The following is a 16,976-nucleotide window of genomic DNA, read 5'->3' on the forward strand; positions in this document are numbered from 1 at the left end:
TTTCGAACCAACGTGCATCATCCAATAATATTGCGGGAATTTGGAATGCGAATAAAATACTAAATATTGTGATTTAGTAAAAAGTATCTTTTTATTGTTATGTAGCTAAGATAAAATAATCAGGAGCTATTTCGTAAAGTGTATAATAATTATTTTGCTGGTATACTGGTGGCATAACCTACTGAGACTACACTCACAAGAACGGTAAGGAAATATGCTTTATGTACAGACCTAATAAAATAACCCCGCGAACGACTTCTAAGTTTGATTCTGGAGGGATCATTAAGTGCAGCACAAGAGAACTAATGCACAAAACGTCTTTTAATGGTGCGTCCAATGTGAATTTCTCCAATTCTGTAGTAAGTTTACATGGTATCGGAAAAATGTTGTACGGAAGTAGATAAAAGTAGTTTCACAAAATTAGCTACTTCATTTGTTTACTGAGTCTGCAGTTCTCTCGCGGGTTTTAAGTGTCAGCTTCTTATGATCCGTATGTTTTATATCTGATCAAAAATTTGCTGACACACAGTGGTGGACATCAATAGGCGGTGTGTCCGCCCTTCGCTTTCATTACGGCTTGAACTCTGCTATGAGGACCTGCATTGAGTTGTCCGAGTGTCTGGAAGAATGATGGCTCATTCTTCTTCAGGAGCTGAAGCCAGAGAATGCAGTGGTATAGGACGCTGGGATCTGGTCCACGGTGTTCATGTTGGGACTCTGGCCAGGCCAGTCCATTTCAGAAATACAGCTGTTCAGAACCCATTGGCAGACAGATGCTGCTTTATGATGAAGTGCATTGTCATGCTGATACAATCAACCATCATATCCAAGCTGTTCGTCTACTGCATGGAGTACAACATTCTGTAAAATGTTTTCATATCCTTCCACATTTAGCGTTTTCTTAAGCGCAATGAGGTGTCAACACTCTAATCACGGAAAACACCCCCAAGCCGTACCACCACCACCACCACCACCACCACCTCTTTACTTCACTTTTGGAATTATACATGATGATATGTAAAGTTCTCCAGGCTTTCGCGAAGCCCAAACCTTTCCATCGGACTGCCACAGTAATTAATCACAACAAATCACTCGTTTCGAGTCATTCACCGTCCAGTGTCGTCACTCTTTACAGCACCTCAAGCGTCACTGACTACAGAAATGTGTGTCTAATGAGGAGCTGCATGACAGTTGTATTTCATTCTCAACATAGCATTTATACAGACAACCAGTTTCAAATAACTATTTGGTACCATGACCTAGGTTTCGACATCTACTGAGGGAATCTTCATCATAATGAAATTTTGATAAACCCTATAAAATAATACATAGAAAATGCACTATGACGAAAAACATTAACCAAGATGACAATTGTCGTGACGTACAAAGGTTACTTACGTAAAATTACATAGCGAAAAAATAATGGTCAGAATTTATAGTAGCTATGCTCCAGTTAAAAATGAAATAAAACGTCCCAGCCTTTGCCATGTGTGCCTAGCTAGGGACATCGTCTGATTGATCGGCCAGTGGCTTACATTGCTGCCACGAAAACAGACAAGTTGCGCGGCTTATCGGGCACGGACAGTGACATGTGTCCATTTGAAACATTGACAGAAATAATTGAGAAAAAAAAAGACAGTTAATTTTAAGAAACAAAATATAAAGGAAGAGAGCTTAATGTATTGTTGAAAATACACAATAGTCAAGCAGATTAAGTGTAACTAAGAACCATCTGTTTGGTTTTACGGAAATTACTATTACGTTAAGGATAGGATAATACAGAAAATTTTCACAAACAACTGTACAATCTAGAAAGTATTTGCGTGAAGGTAATTTTTGTAGTACATATCTATGAGTTTCGAAGAAAATGATGTTTCAGAACCAGAGGCAGGAAAATATAGTAAAAATAGAGGAATCAAAACTTCGCGAGCTGTGGATTGACGCCATTGAAAAAAAATTTATTACGTAGTTGTAACTGTTAGAGGATGAGGCCATCGTTCTTAGAAATATGCATGGAAATCTCCAGCTCTTGGAGTACATCGAGCCTTTGACCTTTCTTTTATCTATGTAAAATGGAAATGTCTTCGACGTCTTTCGCTTTGTGTCCGGAAATTAACAGATGATCAGCAAAAGTTGAATAGTGCACAGTAATGCCTCTTTTTTTCCAATAAATGTTTCTTGTACCTGACAGTAAAAGACTTTCCAGTTGGTTCTGTATAATAAACGGGATACGTATCACAAGTGATTTTATACTCTCCTGGATTGTGTGTAGGAGCAATTGTGGTCTTAAGGTTGTGACTGAGATTTCTTTTCTTTTTCAACTTATTGTTTGTGGAAAATCTAACATTGACTCCATATTTTTAAATCAAAGATAACGAATTTTATGCGAAATAGGGCCTAAAAATGAAATAAAGAAGACATTTTTGTACGCGTTACTGTGAGGAACCGCACTGCTGCCTAAAGTGGTAACTTTAGCGTCAGTTTTAAGTTGGAAAATGTCAACTAACGTGGGTTCTTTTTAACTTCCTACGCCCAGTCGTTGTTTTACAAGGACTGCGGATAGCACTTTGGAAGTAGCGAATGATCATTCGGCTGATGTTACTTTTTATAACCACTCGCCGCAATACTCGACGGTCCCTATCCGTCAGTACATGAGGTCTGTCTGGTACCGCTTTAGCTGTGGCTTGTTCCTTCGCGCTTCCACTGGTAATGTGCCCATCACCTGCAGTCTACTTGAGCAGTTTTATAAGGTTTGAAACGCCGTTGATGGATTTGTTGCTCAAGTGACTTCTAATAACTAGTCCACATTCCAAACCACTAAGCTCTCCTGGCCGAGATATTCTGCTGTTACTGCCACTTTGCTGACAACACAATACCTCTCTCCTCTCTCGTGACGTGGTCAGTCCCACATTACGTGAGGGTGTCCGGATACTTTTGATTAGAAATCGTACAGTTCTCTCCTAGGTCCTCACAGAATTGGTCCGTACTTGTATAGGTGTCAGACACAGGAGACAGTAGTTGGTTTGTGGGACGAAGTTTTTTCTTTCTGCAGATCTCGAATAAATTTCTGTCTGACCCAAAGTCACCGTGATATCAGTGACATCTCAGGGCTATAATGATGACAGACACATTTATCCATCCCTGTACTCTGTGTTACCTTCCAGATGTGGCCAGGGTTCTTTTGTTATCGTTATCACTTCTCTCCGTTCCCTGTTATATGCGCAGTTGGCGCTCTTGAACATAGACTATCGATAAACCTACGCATGAGCTCGGGTTTTTTTCGTCGTTTTTAAGATATCGTATCTTAGTTGGTAAAAACGGAACCCTTATAAGTATCACTTTGTTGTCCGTCTGTCTGTCTGTCTGTCTATCCGCAGTATCACGATCAGGGTACAGCGAGAAATCCGAAGGCCCGTCTGCACCAGCCATAGTGGGCAATGAAATTCTGAACATAGCTTGTATGTAAGTCGAATCTGGTCAGTAAAGAAATATTAATGCGATCTCGAATGTTCATTTTAACGTATATATTTATCATCATACCAAATATCATCCATGTAATGTATAAAACTATTCTGTTAAAAAGAGTTATTCCACAGCATTTTACGATTTTTGCTACTTGCAGAGATTTATTGCCAATAGTGTAATCGAGCCGTAATGGAATTATCCGTCTAGTTATTTGCAGTACGTTACATTTCTTTACGTTCCGCATCAACTCACAGCCTCCACACCACTTTATGTGTAATAGTATCGTCCGCCAGCAGAGCTTCCTACATTATCCACTATATATAGTGAACCAGAACTGCACTGACAAACTTTCGGCGGTGGAGGTACAGGAAAAAAGTCCAATAAATTTGGGCTCTAAAATGCAAGTGTGGAAAACATCTCGTCTACTGAGCAAGTCCTCATGGTTCTTAAGGTATGTATTTTAGAGACCATGTTTACTGGACAGTTTTTTCTTCTTCTGGTCTGTAGAATGACCCCTGAAAGTTTGTCGGTGGTGGTACGGTTCACTCTGTATATTATATCGGCCCTGTAGCATCCCTTTGGAATACTCGTGAAGCCTTGTTCTCGTAGAGGGGCTGCCACAATAAGCATGCGTGTGATGCACACCACGATACTGATGCGTCCCGCGTTATCAAATTTCCAGAGAAGTTGATGTCACCGGGAGCGGCGCCTAACGTCATTTCAGGGAACATCCTTGCTTCCGGTCTCTGCTCTGGTCGGTTCACAGCTACAAGTGCTGACTGAACTGCGCCTCAGTAACGTTGCCATTGTTTTACGAGGACATTCTTGCCAGTTTGCGGCGCTGCGTTGTCGAAGCAGACCATCTCCATACTCCCAACAGCCAGAAGATTTTTATTGCAGTTTTTTGTCCCTAAAAACGTTAAAAAACCCACAAATTTAAGTAAAAGTGACGGCTGCATGTATGATCGTCAGGTATGAAGATCACCGGTTCGATTCTAGCACCGCATATGTCCCTTCTGTAACTTGATCTTCACAGAACTATAGTAAGCATACCATTTGGTGGTGCTGCAAACGCTTAAAATCAGTGAAATTGTATCCTAGATGCGCGTGACTGAAATGAGGAGTTGCAACATAAAGGCTAAAGAAGAGGTGCTAGGAGAAGGAAGCCCACACATGTCCCTCTCATTGGTGACGACGTACCGCTCATCCTCCATAATGCGGAAGGGCGCTTGAAAAGAGTACTGAATTAAGAATCTATATCAAATGGTATCGACGAATCGTTGCTGAAGACATTCTCGAACTTAAATGCCTGCTTTGAGTCGGAGAGCGCGGAAGCAAAAATGGTTCAAATGGCTCTGAGCACTATGCGACTTTTCTGAGATCATCAGTCGCCTAGAACTTAGAACTAATTAAACCTAACTAACCTAAGGACATCACACACATCCATGTCCGAGGCAGGATTCGAACCTGAGACGTAGCGGTCGCTCGGTTCCAGACTGCAGCGCCTAGAACCGCACGGCCACTGCCGACCGGCCAGCGCGGAAGCAAAACATAAGTCACTTACCTGAATAATAATTCAGGACCTTTAAAATAACGTGACTCATTAGAAATTTCAGAGGGATGTGTGTAGCAATCCTGCATTTATTACACTCTTTCGTAATTTAAACGTTCATGTTGCCAATTATTATTGTTCTGAGACTATTTTCTACGGGGACAAATAATGCCACGCATGAAACTAGCAAAGATTGTTTTACCTTACTATTTATTAAAATACATAGATCAGTTTATGTTACTCGTTTGCTTTTCCACGAAATGTTAAAAGTGAAAAGATTACAAATATGTTGACCGAAAGTGCGATTGCGTGATGCAGTGGGTGGAGGACACGATGAACTTCAGTGTCTGAAAGATAACCTGCTTCAACTGCTTCGTCTAGCTGTACACCCGTACTCTGGCTACAGTAAAGTGCATGACAGAGGGCAGTTCCCACTGTTCCAGTTCTTAAGGCTTCTTCCCGTTCCATTCACTTATGGGGCCGGGGGGGGATTGCTATTTAAACACTGCAGTTCGCGCTGTAATGCACTTGGAGGAACAACGCATATTAGCCGTAGCATGGTACATAAGACTATGAGCTATAAAATGTACACTGCTTTTGTTTGATATTGAGATATAAAAGAATATCTTAATACATATATAGAAAAGCTGCTGCTTTATCAGTCACACTATTCTCCTGCCATTCGCAAACCGTTAGACGCAGTGAGTACTCAACGCGTGGGTAACTGTATGGATTCTTGCGTGATTGAAATGTAAACAATAATCATTCAGTGTACCGGGAGATTCCTTATCTTGTGTTAAGGTCAGTGGACTAACGACGTGTTTTTTTTTAATCAAAATGTGAGTAGGCTTTTAAACATCCGCTAATTTTACCTCACGTGCGCGATTACCTCTAATATTATTACACCTCTTTTGGAAGCACGAGTGCATCCCGGAGCAGATATAAGAATTTTTATTTCGCGTCCCATATCCACCATTTTAGTACTGCTGGAGTGTAAGCCGGTCGTGTCAATCATGCGTACGGAAAACTTGATACTAATGGCGTCAAGTATAAGCCTCATAATGCTTAAATGTTCCGCGTTCACGATTGAGTGCAGCAATAAGGAAACGAGATAGCTGACATTAGTAATGGTATTAGCGTTAGTGCATGGCTTGTTATATCGTTCAACAAAACAGATCCTCACTGGCGACGGACGAGTAGTTTGTAGTAGACGTTTTGTGTTCTTGGTACCAGCCGGAAGGCAAAAACTCCGGGGCGCTTCCGCAACCTCACTATGAACAATACGCAGAAATGTTATGAGCAGTGAAAATAACGAATACAGACGCCTATGTTAACTCGAACGTCACTAACTGAACATATGTGGGCACGAATATGCAGCATCAGTCTCGTTTTATTTGTGCTAGACCTCGTACACATTCTCTGGAGAAACGCAAATACACGTAGGAAATAAATTGTTCGTCCACCGACATTGATTTGATCGAGCAACTTAGAAGTTTCCACCCAGTGTGAGGACGACGCGACCTTGCTCAAAAACATCTTAAGAGACGAGTGCGTAGAAAGGTAAAACAATTTTAAAAATTAAACCAGTGTTTAATATAAAATTGTCTAAAATAATGTGTGCGCACAGCAATTGGAAAGGTCTAATCAGATACAACAGAAAAATGTTTGTGGTTGATCATTGGACTAAACAAGTCTGGAGCAACCATCTCGAGTCACACTAAAAACCCGGCCTAGGAGCTAAGGCGGTAGTCCACACGGTTCAAACGGTCGATTGGTAGTACGATAGGTCCCTTATCATTTAGCTACAAAATAGCAGGTCAGCAACTGGAAGCAATTAATTCCATAAATTAACTGGGAGTACGCATTAGGAGTGATTTAAAATGGAATGATCATATAAAGTTGATCGTCGGTAAAGCAGATGCCAGACTGAGATTCATTGGAAGAATCCAAAGGAAATGCAATCCGACAACAAAGGAAGTAGGTTACAGTACGTTTGTTCGCCCAATGCTTGAATACTGCTCAGCAGTGTGGGATCCGCACCAGGTAGGGTTGATAGAAGAGATAGAGAAGATCCAACGGAGAGCAGCGCGCTTCGTTACAGGATCATTTAGTAATTGCGAAAGCGTTACGGAGATGATAGATAAACTCCAGTGGAAGACTCTGCAGGAGAGACGCTCAGTAGCTCGGTATGGGCTTTTGTTAAAGTTTCGAGAACATACTTTCACCGAAGAGTCAAGCAGTATATTGCTCCCTCCTACGTATATCTCGCGAAGAGACCATGAGGATAAAATCAGAGAGATTAGAGCCCACACAGAAGCAAACCGACAATCCTTCTTTCCACGTACAATACGAGACTGGAATAGAAGGGAGAACCGATAGAGGTACTCAGGGTACCCTCCGCCACACACCGTCAGGTGGCTTGCGGAGTATGGATGTAGATGTAGATCCGACAATTAATTCTGTAGTGACGCTAAAAGACTCGATCCTTTTTGTCACTATAAGAATTACCGGGATTGTTGAAATACTGTGACGCATACATTTAGTAACGACAATGACGTTGGAAGTTTCCATGTAGTGTAAATACTTGCGAAATATGGCACTGTTATGCACTAGAGAAATATGGAACCCATAGGCATTTCAGCTTTCGGTGAGTGCACTTGTAACGTTTCGTGCGGCTTGCAGCTATCGCTTTATCGGAATACTGATTTGGTCCCAAAACATGGCACTAAATGTTCCTTGCGTTACCTGTTCAAACGATGTAGCTTTCCTATCCTTATGGCGCCGTCACTACTGTGGTATTTAACAGAAGTAAAATTTATAAACCTGATATCAGTGAAGAGCGAACGAAAAGGAACAGCACCTCAGTTCCATTACCAATGTACCTACTCCATACGATACATGGAACTAAGAAAATAAGTTGTAATGAATGGTTTTCCCTTTTTAAAAATAAATGGCTGAACATAGGCCGATTAACATCATCGTTACGGGCTCAAGTCTATCATTGTTTCTTTTTTTTTTAAAAAAAATAATCACTTAGACGTGGTCTAAAAGCTTTATTGCTGACTGAAATTCTGCAAGAATACGAAGTCTGTTGCTCCGATGTGCTGCAATGCAAGGAAATCACGAACGCAGGTGATCATGTGAGCTCAGAACAGCTTCATCATTCTCTCCACTGCCTGCTTTAGCAAAGTGCTTGTAATAAGTATTTCGCATGTAAGACTTTCCTCTTTGTGTCCGAAAAAAGATTGCACGTATTCTTGTATTGTCATATTACACTGGATTATTCCGAAACATCTTCAGGGAAATTCTGTGATATTCTTTGTAATATATTATTTTTTTATACTAAGAAAAAATATAGCAGAAGCGTGTTGTTAGCCGTTAAAAGTTAGGATCGAAGGTTTCTTCTTATTACAAACGTGTGGTTCCTGAAGAGGGGCAGCAGCCTTTTCAGTAGTTGCAGGGGCAACAGTCTGGATGATTGACTGATCTGGCCTTGCAACATTAACCAAAACGGCTTTGCTGTGCTGGTACTGCGAACGGCTGAAAGCAAGGGGAAACTACAGCCGTAATTTTTCCCGAGGACATGCAGCTTTACTGTATGATTAAATGATGATGGCATCCTCTTGGGTAAAATATTCCGGAGGTAAAATAGTCCCCCATTCGGATCTCCGGGCGGGGACTACTCAGGAGGATGTCGTTATCAGGAGAAAGAAAACTGGCGTTCTACGGATCGGAGCGTGGAATGTCAGATCCCTTAATCGGGCAGGTAGGTTAGAAAATTTAAAAAGGGAAATGGATAGGTTAAAGTTAGATATAGTGGGAATTAGTGAAGTTCGGTGGCAGGAGGAACAAGACTTCTGGTCAGGTGACTACAGGGTTATAAACACAAAATCAAATAGGGGTAATGCAGGAGTAGGTTTAATAATGAATAGGAAAATAGGAATGCGGGTAAGCTACTACAAACAGCATAGTGAACGCATTATTGTGGCCAAGATAGATACGAAGCCCACACCTACTACAGTAGTACAAGTTTATATGCCAACTAGCTCTGCAGATGATGAAGAAATTGAAGAAATGTACGATGAAATAAAAGAAATTATTCAGATAGTGAAGGGAGACGAAAATTTAATAGTAATGGGTGACTGGAATTCGAGTGTAGGAAAAGGGAGAGAAGGAAACATAGTAGGTGAATATGGATTGGGGCTAAGAAATGAAAGAGGAAGCCGCCTAGTAGAATTTTGCACAGAGCACAACTTAATCATAGCTAACACTTGGTTTAAGAATCACGAAAGAAGGTTGTATACGTGGAAGAACCCTGGAGATACTAAAAGGTATCAGATAGATTATATAATGGTAAGACAGAGATTTAGGAACCAGGTTTTAAGTTGTAAGACATTTCCAGGGGCAGATGTGGACTCTGACCACAATCTATTGGTTATGACCTGTAGATTAAAACTGAAGAAACTGCAAAAATGTGGGAAACTAAGGAGATGGGACCTGGATAAACTGAAAGAACCAGAGGTTGTACAGAGTTTCAGAGAGAGCATAAGGGAACAATTGACAGGAATAGGGGAAAGAAATACAGTAGAAGAAGAATGGGTAGCTCTGAGGGATGTAGTAGTGAAGGCAGCAGAGGATAAAGTAGGTACAAAGACGAGGGCTGCTAGAAATCCTTGGGTAACAGAAGAAATATTGAATTTAATTGATGAAAGGAGAAAATATAAAAATGCAGTAAATGAAGCAGGCAAAAAGGAATACAAACGTCTCAAAAATGAGATCGACAGGAAGTGCAAAATGGCTAAACAGGGATGGCTAGAGGACAAATGTAAGGATGTAGAAGCTTATCTCACTAGGGGTAAGATAGATATTGCCTACAGGAAAATTAAAGAGACCTTTGGAGAGAAGAGAACCACGTGTATGAATATCAAGAGCTCAGATGGCAGCCCAGTTCTAAGCAAAGAAGGGAAGGCAGAAAGGTGGAAGGAGTATATAGAAGGTTTATACAAGAGCGATGTACTTGAGGACAATATTATGGAAATAGAAGAGGATGTAGATGAAGACGAAATGGGAGATACGATACTGCGTGAAGAGTTTGACAGAGCACTGAAAGACCTGAGTCGAAACAAGGCCCCCGGAGTAGACAACATTCCATTAGAACTACTGACGGCCTTGGGAGAGCCAGTAATGACAAAACTCTACCAGCTGGTGAGCAAGATGTATGAGACAGGCGAAATACCCTCAGACTTCAAGAAGAATATAATAATTCCAATCCCAAAGAAAGCAGGTGCTGACAGATGTGAAAATTACCGAACTATCAGTTTAATAAGCCACGGCTGCAAAATACTAACGCGAATTCTTTACAGACGAATGGAAAAACTGGTAGATGCAGACCTCGGGGAGGATCAGTTTGGATTCCGTCGAAATGTTGGAACACGTGAGGCAATAGTGACCTTACGACTTATCTTAGAAGAAAGATTAAGGAAGGGCAAACCTACGTTTCTAGCATTTGTAGACTTAGAGAAAGCTTTTGACAATGTTGACTGGAATACTCTTTTTCAAATTCTAAAGGTGGCAGGGGTAAAATACAGGGAGCGAAAGGCTATTTATAATTTGTACAGAAACCAGATGGCAGTCATAAGAGTCGAGGGGCATGAAAGGGAAGCAGTGGTTGGGAAAGGAGTGAGACAGGGTTGTAGCCTCTCCCCGATGTTATTCAATCTGTATATTGAGCAAGCAGTAAAGGAAACAAAAGAAAAATTTGGAGTAGGTATTAAAATTCATGGAGACGAAGTAAAAACTTTGAGGTTCGCCGATGACATTGTAATTCTGTCAGAGACGGCAAAGGACTTGGAAGAGCAGTTGAACGGAATGGACAGTGTCTTGAAAGGAGGATATAAGATGAACATTAACAAAAGCAAAACGAGGATAATGGAATGTAGTCAAATTAAATCGGGTGATGCTGAGGGAATTAGATTAGGAAATGAGACACTTAAAGTAGTAAAGGAGTTTTGCTATTTAGGAAGTAAAATAACTGATGATGGTCGAAGTAGAGAGGATATAAAATGTAGACTGGCAATGGCAAGGAAAGCGTTTCTGAAGAAGAGAAATTTGTTAACATCGAATATAGATTTATGGATCAGGAAGTCGTTTCTGAAAGTATTTGTTTGGAGTGTAGCCATGTATGGAAGTGAAACATGGACGATAACTAGTTTGGACAAGAAGAGAATAGAAGCTTTTGAAATGTGGTGCTACAGAAGAATACTGAAGATAAGGTGGATAGATCACGTAACTAATGAGGAGGTATTGAATAGGATTGGGGAGAAGAGAAGTTTGTGGCACAACTTGACTAGAAGAAGGGATCGGTTGGTAGGACATGTTTTGAGGCATCAAGGGATCACAAATTTAGCATTGGAGGGCAGCGTGGAGGGTAAAAATCGTAGAGGGAGACCGAGAGATAAGTACACTAAGCAGATTCAGAAGGATGTAGGTTGCAGTAGGTACTGGGAGATGAAGCAGCTTGCACAGGATAGAGTAGCATGGAGAGCTGCATCAAACCAGTCTCAGGACTGAAGACAACAACAACAACAACTCCCTTGAACCAGAATTTGCAGGCTCGACGCAATAACAAGTACCCTCGCATCATACATGACGCCTGACTGATTTAGTCACTGAGCGACTTATCCGAACTTAACTTTTGCGCGAAGTTATTATTTAGACTTGCTTCACATTCGGTCTATTCATGGGAACAAGATGTTCTGTCTATGCTCGTCTCCATCGCTAAATTTGTTGGCTACCCTATACATTTTGTCGCATTTCCTTTTTATAACGAACACTCTGTCGAGACGTTAGCGCCAAGCGGCAGCAGGAGATTCCAAGTTTGGCTGCCAGAGGGCAGCAGGAGACGCGCAGGTAGCGAGGAGTTTCACAGAGGGACCGCCAGGTGGCACTGGCTGCTGCAACGCCAGTTGAGCGGACATTTACAGCGGGAGGCCGCAGATGAGGCAAAACGTTAATGTGATCTTCAGTCGCTTACGGCTCTCCTGACCTACAAACAGTGTGCCCGGTAACTAATTTTGGACTCCCAGGTGTCCACAGGGAAACGAGAGAGGCTGCCAAGTCTCCTCACTGTATCTCGCGTCGCCCTTATCTGCTTGGTTTTAAGACGTCATGCAATTCTCGAACAAACCAAATAGTTCCTGTCACAGATTTCTGTGTGTTTTGATGTAGTATGTGTGTTTCTTCTTCGTCTAGCATCTACGCTGCAGTAGGGCTCCTGCTGCAAGTGGTACATTGTTTCGTTCGAGGATTAGCATATTCATGAAAACCTATGAATATGCAAGTGAACAACCCGCTTTCATGGCCTCTGTACTGCCGTGACCGTAAAACTGGAGCGTGGGAAACGAGCAAGTGGTATTATGTTAATGACTTGCCGTCCCTCACGACGCACTGTACTGCGCGAGACAGCTACGTTCGTGAAGAGGCACAATACAGAAACTCTCCAAAACCAGTTACACGAATGTAGGAGTCAATCGTTTTGTTCGTTCAGAGCAGTCAGTTCCCCATCTCCTTGAAACTAATGCCAGAGAAAAAAGATTGTTCACTTATTTTCTCTGGCAGCAACGACACGGATCAACCAACTGTCTTATGTCCAAAAAAAGCGAGAAATGTAATGGTGATGTTCAGGCAGTAAGCACTGATAATTAAGAGAACTGAGAGATTATTTTGTTTCGAATAACTAATTGTGCCCGCGTTATCGGAATGGTATTTAGTTTTAACAACGTAAACACCCATTTTAAGTTAATAAAGAAAAGATGTTGCTAAGATGGTTTTTTCTTTGTTGCTACTCAACTTGCTCCGTTACACATGATCTGGATTTTATAGAATGCCCTGGAGTACTTCCCAACGTTACGTTAGGCAAGGTGTAGATAGCAGGTAAGTGAAGTGTCATGGTCATCGTCAAGTCTTGGGACAATAGAATGAAGATAAATTTTTTACGTTAAGACTGGATATGTGATGCGTTCGGAATTCCTTTGATCTCAGGGCACAGACGAAATGTATGAGCTATTAACTAATTCCTCTCAGTACGCAATACTGTACATTTTTTACTCCCTGAACATCTGTCATTGCTGCCTCAGGATCACGGGGTCCCGGGTTCGATTCCCGGCCGGGTATGGGATTTTTGTCTGCCCGGGGACTGGGTGTTAGTGTTTTCCTCATTTCATCATCATCATTCGTGACAGTGGCTCGATTGGATAACGTGAAAAAATTGGACTGGGTAAAAATTGGGACTTAGTACGGGTGCTGATGACCGTGCAAAAAATGGTTCAAATGGCTCTGAGCACTTGGAGACTTAACATCTGTGGTCATCAGTCCCCTAGAACTTAGAACTACTTAAATCTAACTAACCTAAGGACATCGCACACATCCATGCCCGAGGCAGGATTCGAACCTGCGACCGTAGCGGTCACGCGGTTCCAGACTGAAGCGCCTAGAACCGCACGGCCACACCGGCCGGCGTGACCGTGCAGTTGAACGCCCTAAAAACCAAATATCGTCATCTGAACATCTCCCCCTGAATCATTAAAGCTTGCTTTTCCGTTATAAATAACGTCAAATCCACGACTCTGCGAGAACCTCCTACAGGTCACTATGCGAAGCTAGTGGAATAGATTGGTTGTATGCGTTAATTTAGAAAGGAATATTACCATTTAGCGTCCCATGTAAGAGGAGGTCATTGAGAGGAAATATTAGATCAGGTCCAAGTCCACATGAATACTCTATTGTAGGTACTAGCCATCCTTATTTTTCGTAAATTAGACTAGACAAAAGCTGAAGGCCATTCTTGTCCAGCTCGTTTGATACTTTGTATGGACGTTGATGTGAGTAACTAGTCGTTTCTTTCTTCTTTTTCTACGTCGTTGAAGTCATTGCCCCTATGTAGTCTTCATGAAAACTTCCTAAAGGTGTATTCATTTTAGTGTTTTGTATTGGTTACTGTCTAGGAGCACTATAATTTTATTGAGTAACTCATGCGTCTACGCACAAATTCACGTTTGTGCCTTGATCAGGAATACTGTGGTATAACTTGTGACAACAAACTTTGAAGCTTTCCTAGGACTGGCAATTTCCTTGAGTTCAACCACTCATCTTTCTGAAGAGTCATAGAATACGAAACGGTGTTGCTTGTCGAGCATCTAACACATTCTGCAACCACAAAGCAATGCTGCAGTCTTTTATTCCATATGCATAAGTATCTTCTTTAGAAACAGGGTGGGAGACTGGAGAAGTACAGTAAGTAATTGAGTAACTGAAAGTATTCACTGCTTTCTTCCTGACTCGTGACTTAACTTGGATTTTGGCTGTTTCGGGCAACAAACTCAAACGATGTGGTTGCAGTCGTCTGTCGACCATAGGACTTTTTCTGGAATTTATCTACTCTGTCGCTCCTTATAATTTATGTGCAAAAAATCCCAAATTATGTGTTTTTACCTAGTCGACGTTAAACTGTAATATCCAGCTGTATCTGTATGAAAAAAAAAGCTGGAATTAGACGAAGCTTGCCATTGCAGATAAGGAAATAATCGATGTCGAGATGTGTGCAAAAAATATACCATTACAAAGGAATTTTTTTGCAGCTAAAATAAAGTATACTGATTCTCATTGTAAGTACACATAGGGGGAACTTTATCTGTAGCTAGGTCAAGCAAAACGAATGCCTGGCGTTTAGGGTGGAAGTTTATCGCGTTGTATTGTGATGTAGAGAGGAAGTTACCCCGCATTCAAAACAATTTGAAAATGAAGCAGTCTCTTGTATTCTCTCTCACGAAAAAGAAATCCAAAGTTACAGTATGTTCCAAAGCTTTAGGATGAAAACTATACAGGCGGTAGAGGATCCTATTTGAAGCAGTGGTAGGTAAGGAACTACTCTTCATAGTTGACTACTCAATTTTCTATTGACAAACAGTCACAGCAACAACGAAACTTCAAATCAATTTATTGTTTCTTACTGAAGTCCGCGAAGTTGGCAGATTCTTGCTGGAGGAACTTCTCCACATGATTCTCAAAATCTACAGTGCAAACATTTCTTCGTCGGCAACTATGGCCAGCTTAGTGTTGCGTAAACGAACGAGCTTGTTGTAAATTTCTGTCCACGGCGATGTTGTCCAGCTAGGAGGAGATCTGCTGCAAAACGTTCCTCTGCAGCCCTACATTCTCTCGGCTTTACGGGCAGTCCTACATACATTAAATACATGGTTACACATTCATGTAATGAGTAATGATGCGTCTTCTTAGACTAGTTATGAACTGTAAACAGCGGTTAATTCGACCACGTATAATGTAAATATTTGGTTGCACCAGCTGATTCATGATGATAAATAAGTGATAACGTTGTAAGTTAAATTTAAGAATATCTTTAGAAAAACTCTTGAGAACATGTGGCTTCGTAAGTATAATTAAATGAATGAACAAAAACAGGACAAGTGTGAGTAAGAGGGCGCCGTACAAACTTAATTAAGTAGATAGATGTAGTTAAGTAAAAAGTTTTGATTAGTGAGTTCGCGAGTATCAAAATATGACACACAAATGGCAGTATCATTTGATTGCATTGACTTACAAGCTTAAATCTTTTACATCATCAAGGGACCGTAGAGCTTAGCATTTGACATGAATTTCAACTTGATACCTCTAACCGTGTCTAAGAGAAAGACCTGTTAACAGACGGACAACAAAGTGATCCTATAAGCGTTTCGCATTTACTGACTTAGGTAGGGAACCCTAAAAATGAGCGTTCAGTGTTTCGATTAGTTGTATCATCAGATGGACACGCAGCTGTCACACTACGAAAGTACTTGGAAAGTCCCTATGAGCTTTCTGATATGGATTCATTAATATCAGTTGAATTGTTGAATGAAATAATTAGAATGTTACGTAAATTTATGTAGTACACCTAGTAGGACGAGTAATTTTTGGTACGATGCAGCCCAGCATATGATGTCAAGCAAATTATATCCGGACACTCTATCTGGCAAGGACAGAACGGTGGTTTTTCAATACGGCATTTTATTTTAATATATTTCATAATGGAATGAAGTAAAAGAAGGCTGACAGGGATTCAAAAGCCACTCCCGGAGCGGCAGATTATAACAATCGCTAAGGCAGACATTATTTTAAGCTTCCGGGATTTAATTTAAGCGATGTTAAACATGGATACATGACTGAAGACTGCGTATTATTTTTCAAGGTAGCGCTACAGTCATCTGTGTAGAAGTAGTTGTTCCATGAAATACAAGCGTTTCATAAACACGTGCCTCGCAAGAATTTCTCATTCAGAACCACATACCACCTGAAATATTAATTTTAGGACATTGGTTCCCGATCTAAAAATACGCAAGTTAGAATCCGCTACCGTTCCTTTTTACTTTAACCCTGACGATCTGTGGCACCATACATAAGTGACATGTCTTTGGAGTATGGAAGACACTATACCAGGGACCTACTGTATATTGTTGATGGCGCAAGGCTCCAGATGCAAGTTACGTTCTTAACAACTTCCGGCGGAGACAGAAATTTTATTTTCAGTGTTAAAACATTTAAAATGGTCTCGTAATCTACTTATTAATAGGTATAATATTCTGTTAAATGCATAACACAGTAAGAGAAGTACTTTAGTCGGAAACCGTGTGTATGGCGTGAGACAATATTATGCAAGCGGCGAAAAATCACAAAGACCCAGTTCATTTAGTATTTAAGAATGAGAGCACTTAGGCCCTGCAACAAACTTTACACGTGATCTCATACATTTTGGGAACTTTTTCTCACTGACACCTTCAACAAAAATGACTAAAGGAAAAAGTTTATCACTTACTACATTTCCACTGTTCCTGCAGTAAAACTGCCGCATTAGGCCTGTCTTTTTAATTTATTACTTCTTCACTACTAATTGTAATCGGAACACATT

The 16,976-nt window shown here is 41.0% G+C and overlaps 1 protein-coding gene across 4 annotated transcripts in view; it reads left to right on the plus strand.

Moving 5' to 3' along the window:
- The window catches only part of LOC126268147 (ETS-like protein pointed), a 739,728-nt gene that overhangs the window by 218,048 nt on the left and 504,704 nt on the right, over window positions 1-16,976 (plus strand). The window lies entirely within an intron of this gene.

The sequence above is a fragment of the Schistocerca gregaria genome, chromosome 4 (genome assembly GCF_023897955.1).
Source record: "Schistocerca gregaria isolate iqSchGreg1 chromosome 4, iqSchGreg1.2, whole genome shotgun sequence".
In the NCBI taxonomy this organism is placed as follows: domain Eukaryota; kingdom Metazoa; phylum Arthropoda; class Insecta; order Orthoptera; family Acrididae; genus Schistocerca; species Schistocerca gregaria.